The sequence below is a fragment of the Lissotriton helveticus genome, chromosome 1_1 (assembly GCF_964261635.1).
Source record: "Lissotriton helveticus chromosome 1_1, aLisHel1.1, whole genome shotgun sequence".
Taxonomy (NCBI): domain Eukaryota; kingdom Metazoa; phylum Chordata; class Amphibia; order Caudata; family Salamandridae; genus Lissotriton; species Lissotriton helveticus.
In genome coordinates this window covers 117222030-117240751 of record NC_136057.1, presented here as the reverse complement: position 1 = coordinate 117240751, position 18722 = coordinate 117222030, and the positions used below count along the sequence as shown (strand labels likewise).

The 18722-nt window shown below is 45.0% G+C and overlaps 2 protein-coding genes across 2 annotated transcripts in view; one reads left to right on the top strand and one right to left on the bottom strand.

Annotated features, from left to right (window-relative positions):
- LOC144763838 (uncharacterized) overlaps positions 1-18722 on the top strand; it is a 204034-nt gene that overhangs the window by 149341 nt on the left and 35971 nt on the right. The window lies entirely within an intron of this gene.
- LOC144763768 (uncharacterized) overlaps positions 1380-18722 on the bottom strand; it is a 41285-nt gene continuing 23942 nt past the window's right edge. Inside the window, exon 3 of the mRNA XM_078649730.1 lies at positions 1380-3202. The gene's annotated coding sequence lies outside the window, so the exon portion shown is untranslated. The remainder of the gene's footprint in view (positions 3203-18722) is intronic.

The window sequence follows — 18722 nt, the reverse complement described above, 5'->3', positions numbered from 1 at the left end:
GCCTGAGCGCTGTAGAGCTTACAGAGTGACAAAAAAATAAATGTGAGCCCTATGGGAGGGGATCTTAAATGCACAGAATGCTGACTTGAACCCATTGTAATGCAAGATACAGCAGGATTTATTGAGGAAAAGAGGTCTACATACATCTGCAATAACCACAGTTCAACTACTAACTCTTAAACATATGTGGTAAAAGGTATGATGGGAAGGTAAAAGAGCCCACGTTTCTTTCTGCAGGTCCAACGGTAATCACGCACCACAAAGAGCGAGCAGGACCTGGGCTGAAGATGGAAGCAAGTCCGTTCCGCGAGGCGAGTACCTCTGTGCACTGCAGAGGGGCTATGGGCTTCGGTTTGTTGGGACTTTGGCATCTCTGAATAGGTGTCTGTGCTGAGAGCCCTGGTAATAGTTTAGTGTGTGTTTTGTAAGACGGTGTGATAGTCTTGCGGCTGTGCCCTCATGTAATGGCGTGAGCGAGGTTGTAAATTAATCCTATAATCGGTTGGTACAATAGAATCAACTAGCAGTGAGAAAGACTCAGAACATTTATAAAGAAATAACACAAGGATGCGATTGGTTACCAATCATATCTCCTTACATTCTTCTACGGCTGCTCGCAATCACGCTTCACAGGTGACCAGAGCTGCATTTACAGAGCCCAGGTCTAGGCCGGGAAAATGACTCATCTGAATGATGCTGCCTCACTGGGGACATATATGCCTTAGCATGCTTGCGGCAGGGTCAGAAATGGCTTCTCTAAATAAATTTAGCACAGGTATACCATTATGAACGCAGTGCTTTCCTTTTGAACACTTTTAGCTGGGACTTAAACATCAGTATGCCGTACATCATACCCTTAAATACCGAACAATGCTAATTAGTGAATGGACTTTTAAAATAAATTAATCTGCAAGACGCGGATCATGCCCAGACAGCCACAGCTGCCTGTAAAGCCATGCAACCTCTCTCAGAAACTAGTGCAGCAAACAGCATGCGAAGAAGAAACATGCTGCACAACTTGTGACCCTCGGTAATCTGATACCTGCCGTTTAAGCGGCACGCTGCAACGTTCTCCCCTCTTCAACAGTGGTATGTTGCTAGGCCCAAGATCTGCTCTCTGTGCTCCTTCACGCAAGAGATCTTTTTTTCCACGCTGCTCGCTTTTTAAAAGCAAGAGCTGCAAATGGTGCCTCAGTGATTTATGAAGTGTATGCGCTTCGCACCGGAGTTTGCGCACTCAGGGTTATTACACTAAATGCACGCTCCCTACAGGGAACACTGGCCATTAGGAATTTATGACTATAAGCCCTCGCTAAGTTGCAACATTCCAGTAAAACTTACTTTGGGGTTAGCAGGACATAAGATTGTTACAGTGAAAATGGATCTAGTTTGTATTTATTGATGTTGTAGAAATGTTCATTTTGAGTGAAGTTCCTGGCATAAACTGTGCAGTGATAGGGTTCAGTTTAGTGTGTATTATTTGGTGCCGTTGCATATGTGCCTTACCAGTAAAGCTCTTCCCACACACTGTGCAGTGATAAGGCCTCTTTCCTGTGTGTGCACTTTGATGCCATACATGGCCTTTCTTTCTAAGAAGAGCGCTTGGAAGACACCTTGCAGTGATAAGGTTTCTCTCCAGTGTGTTTGGTGTTACGAGACTTGACTTTTAATTTAAGCTCTTCTCGCGCACAGTGCAGTGAAAAGGCTTCTCTCATGTGTGTATGCTTTGATGCCGAACAAGGGATCCCTGATAAGCAAAGCGCTTGGAATACTTAATGCAGAGATAAGGCCTCTCTCCTGTGTGTGTTCTTTGATGCAGTACAAGGGATCCCTTATCAGCAAAGCACTTGGAACACCCTGTTGCAGTGATAAGGCTGCTCTCCGGTGTGTGTTCGTTGATGCAGTACAAGGTAAGACTTACGAGAAAAGCGCTTTGAACACTCAGTGCAGTGATAAGGCTTCTCTCCTGTGTGTGTTCTTTGATGCAGTACAAGGTTTCTCTTCTGAGAAAAGGTTTTTGAACACACAGTGCAATGATGAGGCCTCTCTCCTGTGTGTACGCTTTGATGCTGTACAAGGGTCTCCTTACGAGAAAAGCACTTTGAACACTCAGTGCAGTTATAAGGTCTCTCTCCGGTGTGTATTAGTTCGTGCTTTAGTAGATGCGCCTTTTGACGGAAGCTCTTCTCACACACAGTGCAATGATAAGGTTTCTCCCCTGTGTGTATGCGTTGATGCTCGTGAAGACTTTTCTTTTGAGTGAAGCTCTTGGCACATACAGAGCAGTGATAAGGCCTCTCTCCTGCGTGTACGCTTTGATGCCGTACAAGGCCTTTCTTATGAGCAAAGCGCTTGGAACACACTGTGCAGTGATAAGGCCTCTCTCCTGTGTGTACACTTTGATGAGGCCTCTCTCGTGTGTGTACGCTTTGATGAGGCCTCTCTTCTGTGTGTACACTTTGATAAGGCCTCTCTCCTGTGTGTACACTTTGATGAGGTCTCTCTCCTGTGTGTACGCTTTGATGAGGCCTCTCTTCTGTGTGTACACTTTGATAAGGCCTCTCTCCTGTGTGTACGCTTTGATGAGGTCTCTCTCCTGTGTGTACGCTTTGATAAGGCCTCTCTCCTGTGTGTACACGTTGATGAGGCATCTCTCCTGTGTGTACACTTTGATGAGGCCTCTCTCCTGTGTGTACACTTTGATGAGGCCTCTCTCCTGTGTGTACGCTTTGATAAGGTCTCTCTCCTGTGTGTACGCTTTGATAAGGTCTCTCTCCTGTGTGTACGCTTTGATGAGGTCTCTCTCCTGTGTGTACGCTTTGATAAGGCCTCTCTCCTGTGTGTACACGTTGATGCCGTACAAGGCCTTTCTTATAAGCAAAGCGCTTGGAACACGCTGTGCAGTGATAAGGCCTCTCTCCAGTGTGTGTTTTTCGATGCTGTAAAAAAGTTGCCTTTTGAGTGAAACACTTTTTACACGTTTCGCAGGGATATGGCCTGAGGCTGGTGTGTCCTTTTTTGTGCCTCACAAGAAGTGTCTCATTGATAAATCCTTTGTCACACACATTACAAGCAAAGCGTCTCTCCCTCATGTGCATTCTGCGCCGTTTCTTTAAGTAGATATTTTGAGTTATATTCATCTTGCCCCCGGAACCTTTATGGCTTTCTTTCCCATTCATATTTTCTAGATGTGATTGTTGTGCTGCAAAATAGAAAAAACATTGGAAATTACATGAAGAAAATATTTCTTGAAAAAACTGCATTGATATAATACGGAGAAGTGAACAGTTACAATTCAGGGGGAAAAAATGTAAGTTCTAGGAAAAACAGTCACACTTCCCTTTGAGACACAAATGGAGGCTAGTCCTCCTACATAAAGTGTGTTGACCTGGTCTTGCAGCAGGAGCATGCTGGGAAATCAAGTGATTCACAAGAACCACTGTTGGACATGGGGTTTCTGGTCGGCTAGGGTAGGCACCTAAGCCAGGCAGAATCCACCACTCTAGTCAGGGTAAGCCAGATACACACCTGAGATAATCTGCGCTCACCCTCTGGTTGCTTGGCGCAGAGCAGTCAGGCTAGTTTAAAGAGGCAATGTGCAGAGCATTTGTGCAACGCACTCGCGCAGCAACACAGTGAGTAAACCACAAAAGGGAATCCACCCGGATTATGTAAAAATAAATTCTATATTGTAAATCAAACAAGACCAAAATGGCTTAAATCACACCGTTAGTGCAAATAATGCAGGTTTGACAGAGAAAAACACAAATTACTATGAAAACATAGGTAGGAGCGCACCTGAGCTCCTATTACACTTCATACGGTAACTGTAGTGAACGTGGTTGAAGTGATTGCATTTTGAAACCAAACGTACGGCGCAGGAGCACCTACTAAACGCTAAACAGTAATTGAGCTTGAGTCTTCCAGCAGTTCTCCTCTATGGACGGCCATGCGCCATTCTTGAGGTCATCTCCAGAGCAGAGAAAAATGCTGAACAAGAAATGCCCCTCGCACTCTTGTGAATTTGGAGCCTGCTGGGGCCGCATGAATCGCGTCTCTTTGCCCAATGGAAACCAAGCCACCCGTGAAGGGGAGCAGGGTGGCTTCAACCCTCTTCTAGACCCAACCCGCCTCACAGTACCTTTGTGGGTGCAGGGTCACTGTCCTCAGGGCATTTGTAACTTGCTAACAATGTTGTCATGTCTCGGGAGTGGGACCCGATGTTGCGAGCTTCGTGCAGTATAGGCGTTAAAACCAGAGGGCGAGGCTGGCTGGCATGAGTCTCAGAATGCTGGCCGCTGCATGTTACAGAACAACGTGTTGTTGAAAGGCCTGCCTTGAAGGCTTTGTGCAGCTCTGTAGCTCTGCAGCCTTAGACGCTGCACTGTACCATCTTAGAGCAGTACAAGTCTCCAGGGGGCTGTTCCTCGAGTCTCGCGACCAGAGGGGCCACACTAGTTTATTCTTGGTGGCATCTGATGGTGGCGATATCTTGCCAGACTCTGGGGGTGAGGTTCACAATACAATTCAGCTGCAGTGAGCACGATGCTCAAGGACGTGTTTGTTTCTCTGGTAATGCCTCCAGGCGAAACAACGCTGTTTATGCTAGAGAAAAAACGATTACCACATGCTGGTTTGTAAAACATGGAGCACTTCCCTAGAATGCACACAGGCACTCCCCTGGTCAGAGCGCTGCACTGTAGTCCCATGGTGCACTGTCCTGTAATGCACAAAGTTTTACCTTGGTGCAGAAGGGAGCACTGGCGACATGCTAACCCTTGTTAAATGGGCTCACCCAGCAGAAGTCTTGGAGAAAAGGGGCAACAAGGTCTTTGATGGCCCTGAGATCTCGAGAGAACAGGGGGCAAGCAAACAAGCCCTTGGACAGCACTTAGGGCACAAAAGGAGGTGGCAGGCAGCAGACCGCACATACAGTTAGGTTGCAAATTGGTAGTCCGTCTTGCAGCCCAGCTGCAGCAGGTCAACACAACAAGGCAGTTAGTTGAAATGGTTGTTGCTCCTGACAGCACAGCAGTCCTCATAGCAATGAGCAGTTTGTAGAGCCAACAGTGTCTGGCTACAAGTCCCAAGCAGCGTCTAAAACATGGGATCAGAGCTCCAGTACATATACTCAAAAATGTCTTTGATGAACGGGTGACTTCAAATGAACCCTCAGAAGTGTGCAACAGTCCCTTGCAGCCCATTCCTGGCTCCAGACGATCACTAGAGGGTAAATCAGCCTTTGAGTGAGGGCAGGACACAGCCTATTCAAATGTAAGTGTGAATCACCTCTCTCCCAGCCCAAGAAGACTATCAGCATGCAGATGAATGCAGATGTATCCCCTGTCACATCCAGCGCCGTCCATTGGGAAAGCTTGGTTGTCATGACTCTTCCAAACATGATAGTTGCAGGGGTTTCCTCTGTGGTTGAGTGAGGGGGTCAAACAGAAACCTCAAATAATAGTGTTCAGTCAGTCGGTCAATCACTTTTATTCGATTTATAAAAAATCACAAAAAGACACAAAATACAGATCATCAAAAGGACAATAAAATACAATATTAAAATACATACTGTCGAGATACAAGTGATGCGGGTAAAAATATCATGTTTGAGATAAGCATATTTCATTAAGTCAATTAAAACAATATTTGTAATTATTTCTTTTGACCTCAAAAAAGTTTCATGGTAAAAAATATATTGCACAAACTTGAAAATAATGCACCAGCACGTTAGTGAGATAATTCAGTTATACTGTTGCCATAACATGCATTAGTGCGCTGCTTGTTCAGACGAACTCCTGCTACTAAAAAACTAGCTACATGGAAAGTAACGCGTGCACTAGCCAAAAGTTGTAAAAACAAGAGCGCTGGCCTGACCTGTGAAAAGCCAGCCTTTCGAAGAATTGGTAAAAGATATTTGTTTCTAATTGATGCATAGTGTTCGCAAAACATAGTAAAATGTAATGTGTCCTGTAATGAAAAATGATTGCAGTCACAAGGACTTGCGTTAACAGGAGTGTCCCACGTAGCATTGGAGGCCAGCATAAAATGTATCAAGTTTAAACGAAATCTGGTTAAAAGAAAACGGTGAAATGGTTTATTTACAAAAACTAAATAGGGTTCAGGTCCTGGAGTGGTAATGAGGGCATAGTTTCTTCTAACTAGCGTTTTTTTCATCTCTATCTCCTCCCGCTCTGTCATAAATTGATTCATTAATGAAAGTTTTATCACCGTGACATCCTCTTTTTTGATACGGTCAGGAGAGTGGAAAAGCTCTGTACGCCCCACATGTGATAACATAGATTTTACATAGGCCAACCATGGGATTCTTTGGGCTCCCTCCAGGGCTAGACAGTCTTTGAGGATCAGATGGTTTAAAGGGATTTCCTCGTTGAGCCAGGTTTTTAACCAACAGATAACAGGGGCAGATTTTATTTGGTCTGTAACAAACCCAATGCCTAACTCTGAGTGTGTAGTGAAAGTGGGAGTAGACTGGGGAACTGAGAGCAGCGTTCTAAGAAATTTGTTTTCCGCCCTCTGAATGGTATCAGGATTTGTGTATCCCCAGATTGAAGACCCATAGGTGGCTATAGCCAAGCATTTGGCTTTATACACTTTAAGAATAGCCTCCATAGGTCTTGACCCGATTCTTTTTACAAAACTCAGGAGGGCTGCAGCAGATCTAGCAACTTCGTTAGTTTTTAACTTGTGTTGGGTGCCCCAGGTTCCGCTGTCGTCAAAAATCACACCCAAGTAAGTGAAGGAAGAGACCCTCAAAACTTCTTTCCCTGTACAAAAAAAGTTATAGATTTCTTGTTCCTGCCTTTTAAACCCACAATCATGACCTGGGATTTTTGGGTGTTTATTTTCAAATCTAGAGAGGTCATGAAATCACCGAAAGAGGCCAGTAATTTGTTGAGGGCCACACCTGTTCGGGCCAAAAGGACTGCGTCATCCGCGTACAGGAGGACCGGGATGTTGGTCTCCCCTGCACGCGGGACGTCAACTGCCGAGGTGATAAGCTCTGGCTCAAGTGCGTTTATATATAAGGTGAAGAGGAGGGGGCAAGGATACATCCTTGCCGCACCCCCCTCTCAGATTTAAAAAAGCTAGTACATCTCCCCTCCCGGGTGACTCTGACAGAGGCCTGTAGTCCTCGGTGGAGATCGGCTAAGAGGCCCACCAATGCTGGCTCAATGCCCATGTCCAAAAGGACCCCCCACAGCCTCGACCTGTTGACCAGGTCAAAGGCTGAGGAGAGGTCCATAAAGGCCATGTACAAGGCCCCCTGTTTCACTATAGTATTTTTACTGATGATCAAGTGCAAATTTAAACATTGATCCAGTGTACTCCTTTTGGACCTGAAACCATACTGGGCATTGGTCATAGTTCCCCTGCCTTCTAGCCATGTTGTTATTCTGCTTAAAATGACTCTGCCCAAGATTTTGACAGCAGAGTCTATTAGGGAGATAGGCCTATAGCAGGTGGGATCGCCCCTTTGACCCTTTTTAAAAATTGGGATGATTATGGACCTAGCCCAAGACTGAGGGAAGTTATTTTCTCTTGCAGAGTTGAAAACATTTGTCAGAATCTTGGCCCAAAATTTAGGTGCGGACTTATATAGGTCCGCAGGAACCCCATCGGGGCCCGGCGCCTTATTCTTAAGTGTTTAATTTATAGCTTTTTCTACTTCTTCCTCTTTGAAAGCTTGAATTGGCTCTAAACGAGGGTGGGGAAAAAGCTCCTGTGTGTGGCCAGAGCTAGGCTGGCTATAGATGTTACCAAAATGGGCAAGCCACAGCTCATCCGGGATGACACATTCTACACCATGGTTTTCCACCCCCGAAAAATAAGGGTGGTTAATCACCTCCCAGAATTTGGAGCTGTCCCGCAAGACTTCATCTGATTGAAGGTCATTCCAAGCTTGTTCTTTAATCTGATTTTTCCGAACATAAATAGCATGTTTATATTTCTTCCTAAGAAGAGCTATATGTGTTCTATTTCTTGGTTTCACCTTCAGTCCTTTTAAGAGGGCGGAGTGGGCCTTGGTGCAGTTTGTGTCAAACCACCGTTTTCCTCTCTGCATCCCTGTTTTTGGTTTGAGCGTTAAGTCAGTATTTACTTGTTGACATATTAAATTAAAAGCCTCAACTATTCTAATATTGGGGGCATCGGGGTCTAAGCAAATACCGACCTCCTCTTCAACCTTTGCCAAAACATCTTTTAAGAAAGTGACCGGAGTCACTTTGGACCATTTCAACCTTCTGCCCTGATCTTTGGTTATCAGGTCAGTTGTGCATTGTATCTCAGAATCTTTAAAATCTAGTAACCCCCCCTGAGCGACCTCCAGTATCAAGGGATTATGGTCGCTGAAAGGAGAGTCTTCTACCCTATATCTTAAAATAAAAGACAAAAAAAAAGGTGATAAAAGAATATAATCTATGACTGACCCTGTGTCTTTCCCTTTGAATGTTGAGGATCTAGGACCTACAGGGCAGCAACTTGATTCGTGAAGATTAAAGGAGGCCAAAAGATTCTCCAAAGCTTCCCCACATTTGGTGTGTTCAAAATGTGTATGGAGCGAAAAAGGTGGGCCTCCATTGTCCTTCAAGTTGCAATCCGAGCGACAAGGATGTATGTTGAAATCACCCATGAGGATGACCTCGAAGCTGTTGTTTGTGGTTCTGTACTTATCCAAGAATTCCCCAAGGTATTCTAGGTGTTGATTTGTGCTGACAATTTGGGGGGAATTATAAAAATTAATAAATAAGATAGTGGGTAAATTAGCCACTAATAGTTCTACTGCTAAACAATGGGGGGAGCCTGGCTCTAGCTGTTTGGCTGTCCCTTTCAAGTTGAGTGAGATGAATAACGATAGACCTCCCTTTGCTCTCCCCGCCACACTTGGTTTAGCTGGGATGCTAAAGTGGGCATACCCATTGAAAGCAAATCTATTAGCTGTGTCTCAGGTTTCTTGGAGGGAGATTATATCAAATGATGAAACGAAGCCCAGCCAATTTTCGTCATGGCTCTTGGATCTAGAGCCGGCAATGTTCCAACTAAGAATTCTACATGCCTTAATTCTAGTTGGATTCGGAGAGGACCTGTTATTAATGTCACTGGGTTTATGTAGTCAATCGGAATCACCCAGGTGTGACAGTGGTGTAAAGCGATTAGACAATGGCAAACCCCCAGTCTGTGTGTCGTCAATGGTTTTAGTGGAAATCATTTTTGGGGGGAGAAGCTGGGGAGTAAGAACAGGAGCTCCACTCTTAGGATACATAGCAAAGTAACAGGGTCCTAATGTAGGTGTATATCTTTTTCCTGCTACCCTCTGGGGCCAAGTGCGTGTCACCTGACTCCCCCTTGACGGGTAGAAATAACCTAGAGGCAGTGGTCTAATGTCATTTTTAGCGATTGGAGACCCATCCCAGAATAATTTTTCGGCGACCTCTCTCTGTGAGAAATTTACAACAATACAATCTCCAGTGATGTTCTTCACCCTCTGTCCTACCCACCCCACCCTTCTAGCCGTGATAATAGAGGGGGATATGTCATGCTCCCCACTTGAATATTGTTTGCACCATTCCCTGGTTTTATCCAGGAGGTCTCTGGTAGACTCTAATTTTGTTCCAAAAGAGGGACCCCGGTAATTACTGCCACAAAAGGGGCAGCTTCTGGTGGAAGGTGCAGCCTAGGGGAACTTGGGTTAAGTATAATATGAGGGGTTTTAGGGCGTGCAGTTGTATTCACAAGTGTCTTCATTGTTGCTGGAATGGGGGTTGGTCGTGTTAATGGGTTTCCAATAGTGGGACTGCCTGCTTTTGGGGCTGGGGTTAGTGACAGATGTTTAAGTGGGACAGACTGGCCTAAGATCCCAGGGCGGTCTACTAAGTAATGTTATTGTTCTCAAGAGGCTTGCTGTCAATTTTATGGAGTCGTTCTAGAGTATGAAAACTATTAATGAGTGAATCTATTTTTTCACACCTCTTTAGTAAGCCAGATAAGCACGTATTCAAGCAGTCAACAATGTCTTTACCAATTTCCTCCAAAATAGGCTCTAATCGAGCAGTAATCAGGTCTTCCAGTTTATCCCCCAAAAGTGAGCAAATGTCATTGACATAATCCTGATTAAGGGAAACATGATTAGATTTCCCCCCACATTTCTTAGACTTCTGTTTAACCGTTTTAGGCAAAGCCTTTGTACTATGGCTCTCGTTGCGCAGTGTCTGAGAATTATGAGATACGAAATTGTGTCCGGGTGACGCCTCAGTCAAGATACCTTCCGTCATAGTCTCTGTGGGCACAAGTGGGGGTGCCGGGGTAGATGGATCATTAGCCTTTCCCAGTTCCAGTTCTTTTTCAGCGTTGGCTATTTTTTGGTTGATAGCACCAACCGCAGAAGTTAGATATGAAATGATTGTGTCCGCCTTACGCAGGACCTTAGCGTCTTTAGCATCTTGCCCCTCATTTCCCAAATGTTTACGCTTACCCATTGATGTGGCTCAGAGGGGTAGCCCTGCCCGGCCTCTTCTGGCCCCTCATGGCCACAGATGGCCCGCCCTCTGCCCGGGCTCGGCCCGGCATCGCCCGCGCGCGTCCCGCAACGCGGGAGGAGCGTGGTGTCTTTATGCGCCTCCGGGCGCTGTCGAGCGGCGCTGCAGCGGCGTCCCCGAGTTGCTGCAAAGGACCCTGGGGGATGTAGTGGGCAGGCTCTCTGGATGCTCCTCCCACTCGGCGGCCGCGATGGCAGAAGCGGTGGCGGGGGAGAGCAAAGTGAGAGGTGATGGTGAGCTGAGTCCAACAGGTATGAGATGGCCTCCCAAGCGTTTGTCTGGCCCCCGCTCCTCAGCAGGAGCGTGGTGTCTTTATGCGCCTCCGGGCGCTGTCGAGCGACGCTGCAGCGGCATCCCCGAGCCGCTGCAAAGGACCCTGGGGGATGTAGGCGGCAGGCTCTCTGGATGCTCCCCCCACTCGGCGGCCGCGATGGCTTAAGCGGCGGCGGGGGAGAGCAAAGTGAGAGGTGATGGTGAGCTGAGTCCAACAGGTATGAAATGGCCTCCCAAGGGTTTGTCTGGCCCCCCACCTTCGAGGTCGAACTTCCCCAATGTAGAATGCAGAACAGCTTTCTTTGGAGTACGCATGAGGCGTTCTACCAGACCATTGGCCTGGGGTCAAAGAGGAGTGCTTTTTTGATGCTTTATATTGAGGTGATTTAGAACGTTTTTGAATTCTCGAATATTAAAAGGTGGGTCGTTGTCAGATTTTAAGATTGCAGGGACAAGTCATGTCGCAAAGATGGCATCTAGGTTTTGAATAACCCTGCTCATGTGTAGTGGATGAAAGGTCTTCTACCAATGGAAAATGGGAGTATTGATCAACAATAACTAGAAGATAATGTCCATTATCCAGAGGGCCATAAAAGAATCAATAGCAATTCTCTCCCAAGCATGATGGGGCAATTCTGTCATAATCAAAGGTTGCTGACTAACTTGAGATGAAAGACAGTTGCATATGTGACAAGTCTTCAATTCTTTTTTGACCCTTTTGTCAAGATACGGAAACCAGACTCGATCACGGAGAGCTCTCTTAGTGGCAACTATTCCTCGATCTCCTTCTTGGGCAAATTCAACTACTTGTTGTCAGAGACTTTGGTGAATAACAATCCGTGTACCTTGCAGAATGAGGCCTTCCTGCGTTACTGAAATTTCATCTCACATTTCTGAACTTCATATACTCGCTGTCATTAGTGAGAGGTCTAGAATACTGGTTCCACAACTTTTAATCTTGACATGCCACTACCTTGGCTTGTGGCAATTTGCTCTAAAGACATGGCAGATGGTGTACTCGATTTCACAATAAATTGGATGTAATCCTCCACTGTCTTACATGGGGTACCAGGGCATAATCAGCCAGTTTCTGATCTTTCCCTGGACGATGAAGAATCATTTAGTTGAATTCTTGTGACCTCAAACCCCAATGCTCAATTCGAGGAGGCATTTTTGCTGTGGGATTCCCAAATACCATTAACAATGCTTGGGGATCAGCCACTAATGTGAAGGGCTTTCCATACACAAACACATGGAAATTATTCACAAGCCCAAACCAGTGCCACACTTTCTTTCCCAGGGTGCGAGTAAGCACGTTCAGTTTGTGATTGGCTCTTATTGCATGTACCACGATATGTCTCTAGGCATTTTGCGGTCCCTTGTGCTGTGCAAGGACTGCGCCTAACCCGACAGGGCTAGCATCAACTACAATCTCTGTATGGCGTTTGGGATCAAAATCGGGCATTTCAATGGCGCTCTCAATGGCTTGTTTGATTTTTTGGACGCTCTTCTCACACTCATGTGACCAATGAAAAGACACATACTTTTTGGTTAGTTCTGGGGCAATGACCATAGCAAAGTCTTGTATGTATCTTGAACAGTAATTGACTGTTCCAAGAAATAACTGTATCATATAAATGCCTTGTGGGGGATTTGCAGTAGACAATGCTTGCACGCTAGCTGGATCAGGTTTCATACCCCCATCACAAAAGACATGGCTGAAGAATGTCAAGCTTTTCTTGTGGAATTCACATTTTTCAGCATTCAGAGTTAAGGCTGCATCATTCAGCAAACGACATACTTGCATGAGTGTTTTGTAATGCTCTTTCTGTGCAGCCCCACAATACCAATATATCACTACAGTTAAATGCATTTACTACATGCTATATGATAAGGCAAATGACGACTTGGAAAAGTTCTGCAGCAGAGGATATACCAAAACTCAATCGCTTGTAGCAAAACAAACCAATATGCGTAGAAAAGGTTGCAACGTATCTGGATTTTTCTTCAAGTTCCAATTGGTAAGATCCTTTATTTAGGTTGAGTCGAGTGAAGAACTCTGCGCCATTCAATTGAGTTATTATATCAGCAATGTGCGGACTATGAGGCTTCTCTCGCTCATTTGTCTTGTTGGCCTGACGCATGTCAACACTTATGCGTACAGCTCCTTTCCGGTCTCTTTTAGGCACTGTTACAATGGGAGAAAGCCATGGTGTCGGACCAATGGAGCATTCAATGATGCCATGTATAAGTAAAAAATGAAGTTCCTTTTCAACAGCTTCTTGCAAGTGAAATGCAACTCGTCTATGTTTTTGATGAAAATTCTCATTTATGTGTAACCTTACTTTCATTGTTTGACTTTTCCCGAACCATGAAATAATGAAGGAAATTGACTTACAATTTCACGATGAGCATTCATAGTGTAGTTCACTGATATCAGTCCCATATCAGCAGCACTATGGAAACTCAGCAAACACTTGAAGCTGTTCCTTGAAGTACATGAATCGGCGCATTCACCACAGTTTTCTTAAGTTTCATCGTGGCTACAATTTTTTTATTTGACTTTTGAAGGGCGTTGAGGCAGCCCATGAGTATACTTTAGTCTTTGAATTCATAAGTTGTGGTACCGGAGATAATTCGCGATAAATCTCCAGCGGCATAATATTTATCGACGCACAGCTGTCTTCATGCTGAATTGTCTTCATTTTGGATTTTTTCTCACATTCGACTAGCCCCATATGTGCATGCCTTTTTGAAGTAAACATCAATATTGCACAATTGTCATGATCCCTTTCATTGCAAACATACACGGAGGAATTCTTTCTCGATGATTTAGACATGATTATCAACTTCATTTTGTGTCGATTTGCCTCAATTGGTGTGACCGCTTAGCCTTGTGGGAGTATGTCTAATGTCACTGATGTAGCGTTTGGTCGGCCATTTTGTCTTCACGCTGCAACACACTTACTTTTATCTTCGCGTTGCAAGTCGTCACGAAATGATTCGCTTTACCACAGTCTATGCATATCTGTCCAATGGCGGGACATTTACCTTCGTGTGGAAATGACAGTCCGTATCTGTAACACGTTTTGTTCTTCTGTGGAGACAGGACATTGTGTCCCTCGGCCTTGTACCGTGGCTTACTTTTCGTGCTCATGACCGACGCACTTTGGGCACCTACGGCCTCCATGTCAGTCACTTGGCGATAAGTACGCTTGTCAGCGCAAGCAGCCTTGAGGACTTGATACAAGCTCAGTTTCCATCAGCATTCGTCGTTGAAATGCTTACGACAGACATACATTGATCACTCTGAGGAGGGTAGCCTCCTCATCATAAATTAATTGAATTTACAGTGCTTTACCAAACATCCAGTCTTTCAACAAACTCATCAATGGTCTTACCTGGTCTCTGGATGAAGATATATCTTTTATAATTCACATTTGGCACTGGCCTAAACCTGACATTAAAGGCCTTTTCAATTTGATCATATGTCTTTTCACCTTCTTGTAAATTCTTTTTCATGGCTTCTTTCCTCCTTCACCAGATATGTTTCTCAAGATACTTTATACTCTTTTTCATCTATTGCATCTATGAACTCTTCAAAAGTCTCTATCCATCCATCTATCGCTATTATTCAGTTTTTTTGCAATATCAAACGCAGTTGGAGGTTTTAAGAATGCAGCAGCTGTGTATACATTGGAGGACAGTAGTGGTCTCTCAGGCACTCCCTGTGGATCTTGATCAGACAGAGCTTCTCTAGCGCCTCGTGATGTGCTGGCTTCGGGGTCAGCCTTATTGACTTTTGGAGCTTGGATCTCGCCCTGGCTCTCCATCAGAGCACTGTATGTTATGGCTGTCTAAGGAGTTGTTCGGGGTGTCTTAGGCAGCAGCTTTGGTTGTGGGCCGCTTCGTCTGGGGAAACTCGTCACAACCCAACCCGACCCTCTTTCTGGGTCTGCTCTCCGGCATGTTGTGAGACAATGATTTGTTGATGGTTTAGAGAAGGAGATAAATCTTTGTACACTACAAGTACATGAAAGCAGACAACACTGGTCGATTTTGTGCTGAAATGTTTCTTCACAAACACCTGGTTAATCTCTGCTTCATAGCATGTGAATTTCAGTGTAATGTGAACTGAACTATTTCTGTGTGCTTTTCTTCTCCACCTTTAGTTTTCTTACTCCACATAGCATAATCGTATTAATTTGCGTAATGGCGCCATATATTCTATTAGAAGCTGTTTCGTTCAGTTCCTGTCCAGCGACATGTAGACTTTTAGTGTCGCTGTCTTTATCTTTAAGCATTTTATGCAGGCTGGCATTGTGCTGAGACTCCACCAGTGCCAGCATTGATTCTGCACTTCAACTGAGGCACATGTGGCATGCACGAGCAGTGTGCTGGACCACGGCAAACTCTCTGGAAGAGCTCTTTTAGTGTACGGGCTTTGCATCCCCTATCTTGTCACCAGTTATAGCTTCCTTCCAGCCCAGGTACTCACCAATAACCAAGCCACACATGGAGAGTAGTTGAACACATCTTGATTACACTGCCTGTACGCCAGAACTCAACATTCTACACCGGCCTTTAACTCATCTCTCCAGCGCTTACGTCCCTACCGATGATATACCTTGGAAGTCACTCATGAAGGATCGAATTTGTTTCAGTTAGCCTTAGGACACTCTCCTGTTGTATGCCACTGTGAACCCATGTGCCACAGTGCTAAAGTGCACAGAGTTCTAAAATCAATACCACCATGTCAGAGCTTATGGCAAAAAGTTCAGGGGCGAACCTGCCAAAAGGGCCAAGTCCAACACAGATGAAAAGTGGGTGGAATCTAGGGAAGAGCGAGTGCTGCACTCAGCTTTAAAGTTACAACATAAACCTTAACCGGCACGGCTGAAGCAGCGAAAGGAGAGGGGGTTGTTTGTAGTGTAGCTTCTGGTGTATGCGGCAGCAGGGGGGTAGGGTTGATGAAGCAATGAGAAAAAAATGTGAGTAGACTGACAGCAACATACTGGTTACCTTGGACTTCTGTGCATTATATATAGGGCTCCCGGTTTTATGGTATTTATTTTTTTGCCATTTCCGTCTGTATTTATCCATATTTATTTTTGGGGCATTTTTTCTGTATTTATCCACGTTTATTTTTGCCACAAGCAAAAGACGACGCTACAGCTAGTATTTTTCCACATTTATTTAAATTGACAAAGCACACATGCGCTCACTTAAACTAGCGATTTGTTGCGGCTTTAGTAGTGCTTTAAATGGTCTGGTACTGAGTAATATGAAAAGGAGAGTACCTGTGCTTCTCATTTCTGCTATAAAAACACTTTAGCATAGTGAATGGGTCAAAATATGTGTAGAATGACGTGTTGAGAAAACAAAGCAAGATTAATACCAACGTGTGTACATTGACGTGGAAAGGGGAGGTTGGGATTAAGAAGGAGATCTGTGGTTTCTAAATATTCCATCTCTGAAGATCATCCTTTGGTAAACTAATACCTGTTGCTCGATATTCAGTGGATGAGTCAGTCTTGGATAGGATGGCTGTGGCCATGAGAGGGGCCGTAGCCACTTATTCAGGAGATATAACCCAGCTGGGTGGTCTGTGTCTGAAAGCGTAAAGGAACCCGATGAGGCTGGCCCTCTGATGGCTGTTAAGAATAAAGTAAGTCAGAGTATCCATTTTTTTAACCCCTTCCACACTCATGACGAGCTGGGCTCGTCATGGTGTAGCCTCCTCGCACGCTCATGACGAGCCCAGCTCGTCATGAAACAATGGGATTCACGATTTACCAGCACAGCAGGGGAATATGCTCAGCAGCAATGAGGTTAATATCCCCATTTTAGGATGTGAGCAGGATAGAGTGGAATAATTTGTATAAACAACGCAAAAAAGAAAGTGACAGGCTCGTAAATCCTGAACAGTGTCCACGTCTCCCAGAGTAGCGCACCTGTGCAATAAAACAAAGGGCTCAGCAGTTGTTCGAAATAAAATCAGCCAGAGTTGTCACATTCCCGCTTTATAATATGGCACAAATAGGAGTCTAATAATTTACACTGACAGCTCGAGGAAGACGGTGGCAAATCCATAAATACTGAACTGCGCCTCTACCTCCCAGAATATGCACACCTGTGCTATAACCTCAGGACCTCAATTCTGCTTCCCAGTTTTACCACTGCATAACTCGTTTACAGTTTGTTAAGTGTACAAATGCTCACCTCGGCAAAAGCCATTAAAACTACCTTGAAATTTTGTCTGAAGTAATGTGCTACCAGCAACAGAGGGGGCGCTCTACACAAAAGACCCCGTGTCAGCCCTACACAAGCTATTGGTGACCCTGCGAGCAGAATGAACCTGGACTTATTTCTCCGTGTTTGAAAACGACCCTTCTGCCTTCCTTGTTCCAGCAGGGATCTCTCAGACTGCGTCACTGCTCCGTCACACCCCTGCAATCGGATTTGAATGCTCTCAAGTGGCTTTCGAGGACAGAGCTTTGTGTGTGCCTCACGCAGCTGTCTTGTTAATTTCTATGTGAAAATTGGCTTGTAATGAAAGTCCTTACTGGAAATAACCATTCAGTGGCGGCTGGTGACATTTCAAAGTGGTGAGGCACAGGAGTTGGGGATTAATTTGTGTGTAGCGCACAAGTCCGGGCGACATAAGGGAGTTCAACGCAAGCATCATTCACTAAATCATTCCCCCAGTAATTCATCCATGTTTCCATCATCTACTGACTGCATACATCTGTTCATGCATACATATATACATACATACATCCTTCTAGACTCTCCCATTCAGGCATCCACCCTTCTATCCATCTATGTATCCATTCACTGGAAAATCATTGATTTATTTGTTCATCATATGGAGCATTCATCCATTCATGTATACATCCACTAATTTTTTCGGACTTACTCTCCTGTAAGTCTTTGCCCACCCATCCATCTACGTATCCTTTCACCACTGGTGAATCACCAGAACATCCAACCATCCATCCATCTTGATAAAAATGCATTTGCTTGACTGTATTTGAATCACGTTTTCTGTTCACATAATGTTTTGGAGGGGAGTCATTAACAGTAATTCCGTCTCTGTCTACATCAAGGCTGGATGGACATGCCTTTCTTTTTTTTAAAAAAACCTTTATTTTGGAAAAAGAATACAGATACAGACCTACAACCACCAAGGCCGGTCAGTCATACGAAATAGCGAGAACAGATCAGTACACAGCTCATCAGCCGACAACCCGAGGGTCCGGCAGCGTAACAGCATGGTGTGAATCAGAGCATATGGCAGATGAGGATAAATAAAAGGTTTTATGTTTTATTATATACAAACAACAAGAAAAAAAAACCATAAGAAAAAGAATCGAGGCAAAATTATCAGTATAAGGACTGCTACGTGCGGTAGGGGGGAGACAACGAAGAGCAAGCATCAAAAAATCATGGAGGTGGGGAGCGGGGACCAAGAGTGAGCAGTACTTCACATAGAACAGAAAATCAAAGTACTGGAACGTACAGTCAAGGAGATCTCGGAATGTCAGGGGGCTCAGCAAAGGGAGGGTCACAAGTCTCTCCACGGTACGAGTTCCACTGACCCCAAATCCTCCCCCACTTCTTGGGCCTACCTCGGGAGATGTACACAATTTTTTCTCTAAACATGCACCAGTCCATGTTCTCCTCCCAGGTCGAGACCAATGGTGCCCTATGAGACCCCCAGAGTTGAGCGATATCTCTCTTTGCAATCATGTTGCCCAGCGTGACCCATTGAGTCTGAGCAATGGTACAGTCATTCGGTTCCCAAATATTCAGCAAACAGCGTCTGGCCTCGGGGAGTAGCCCGACACCCGTCACCTCTCCCATCACCGCATGCACTCGATTCCAGAAAAC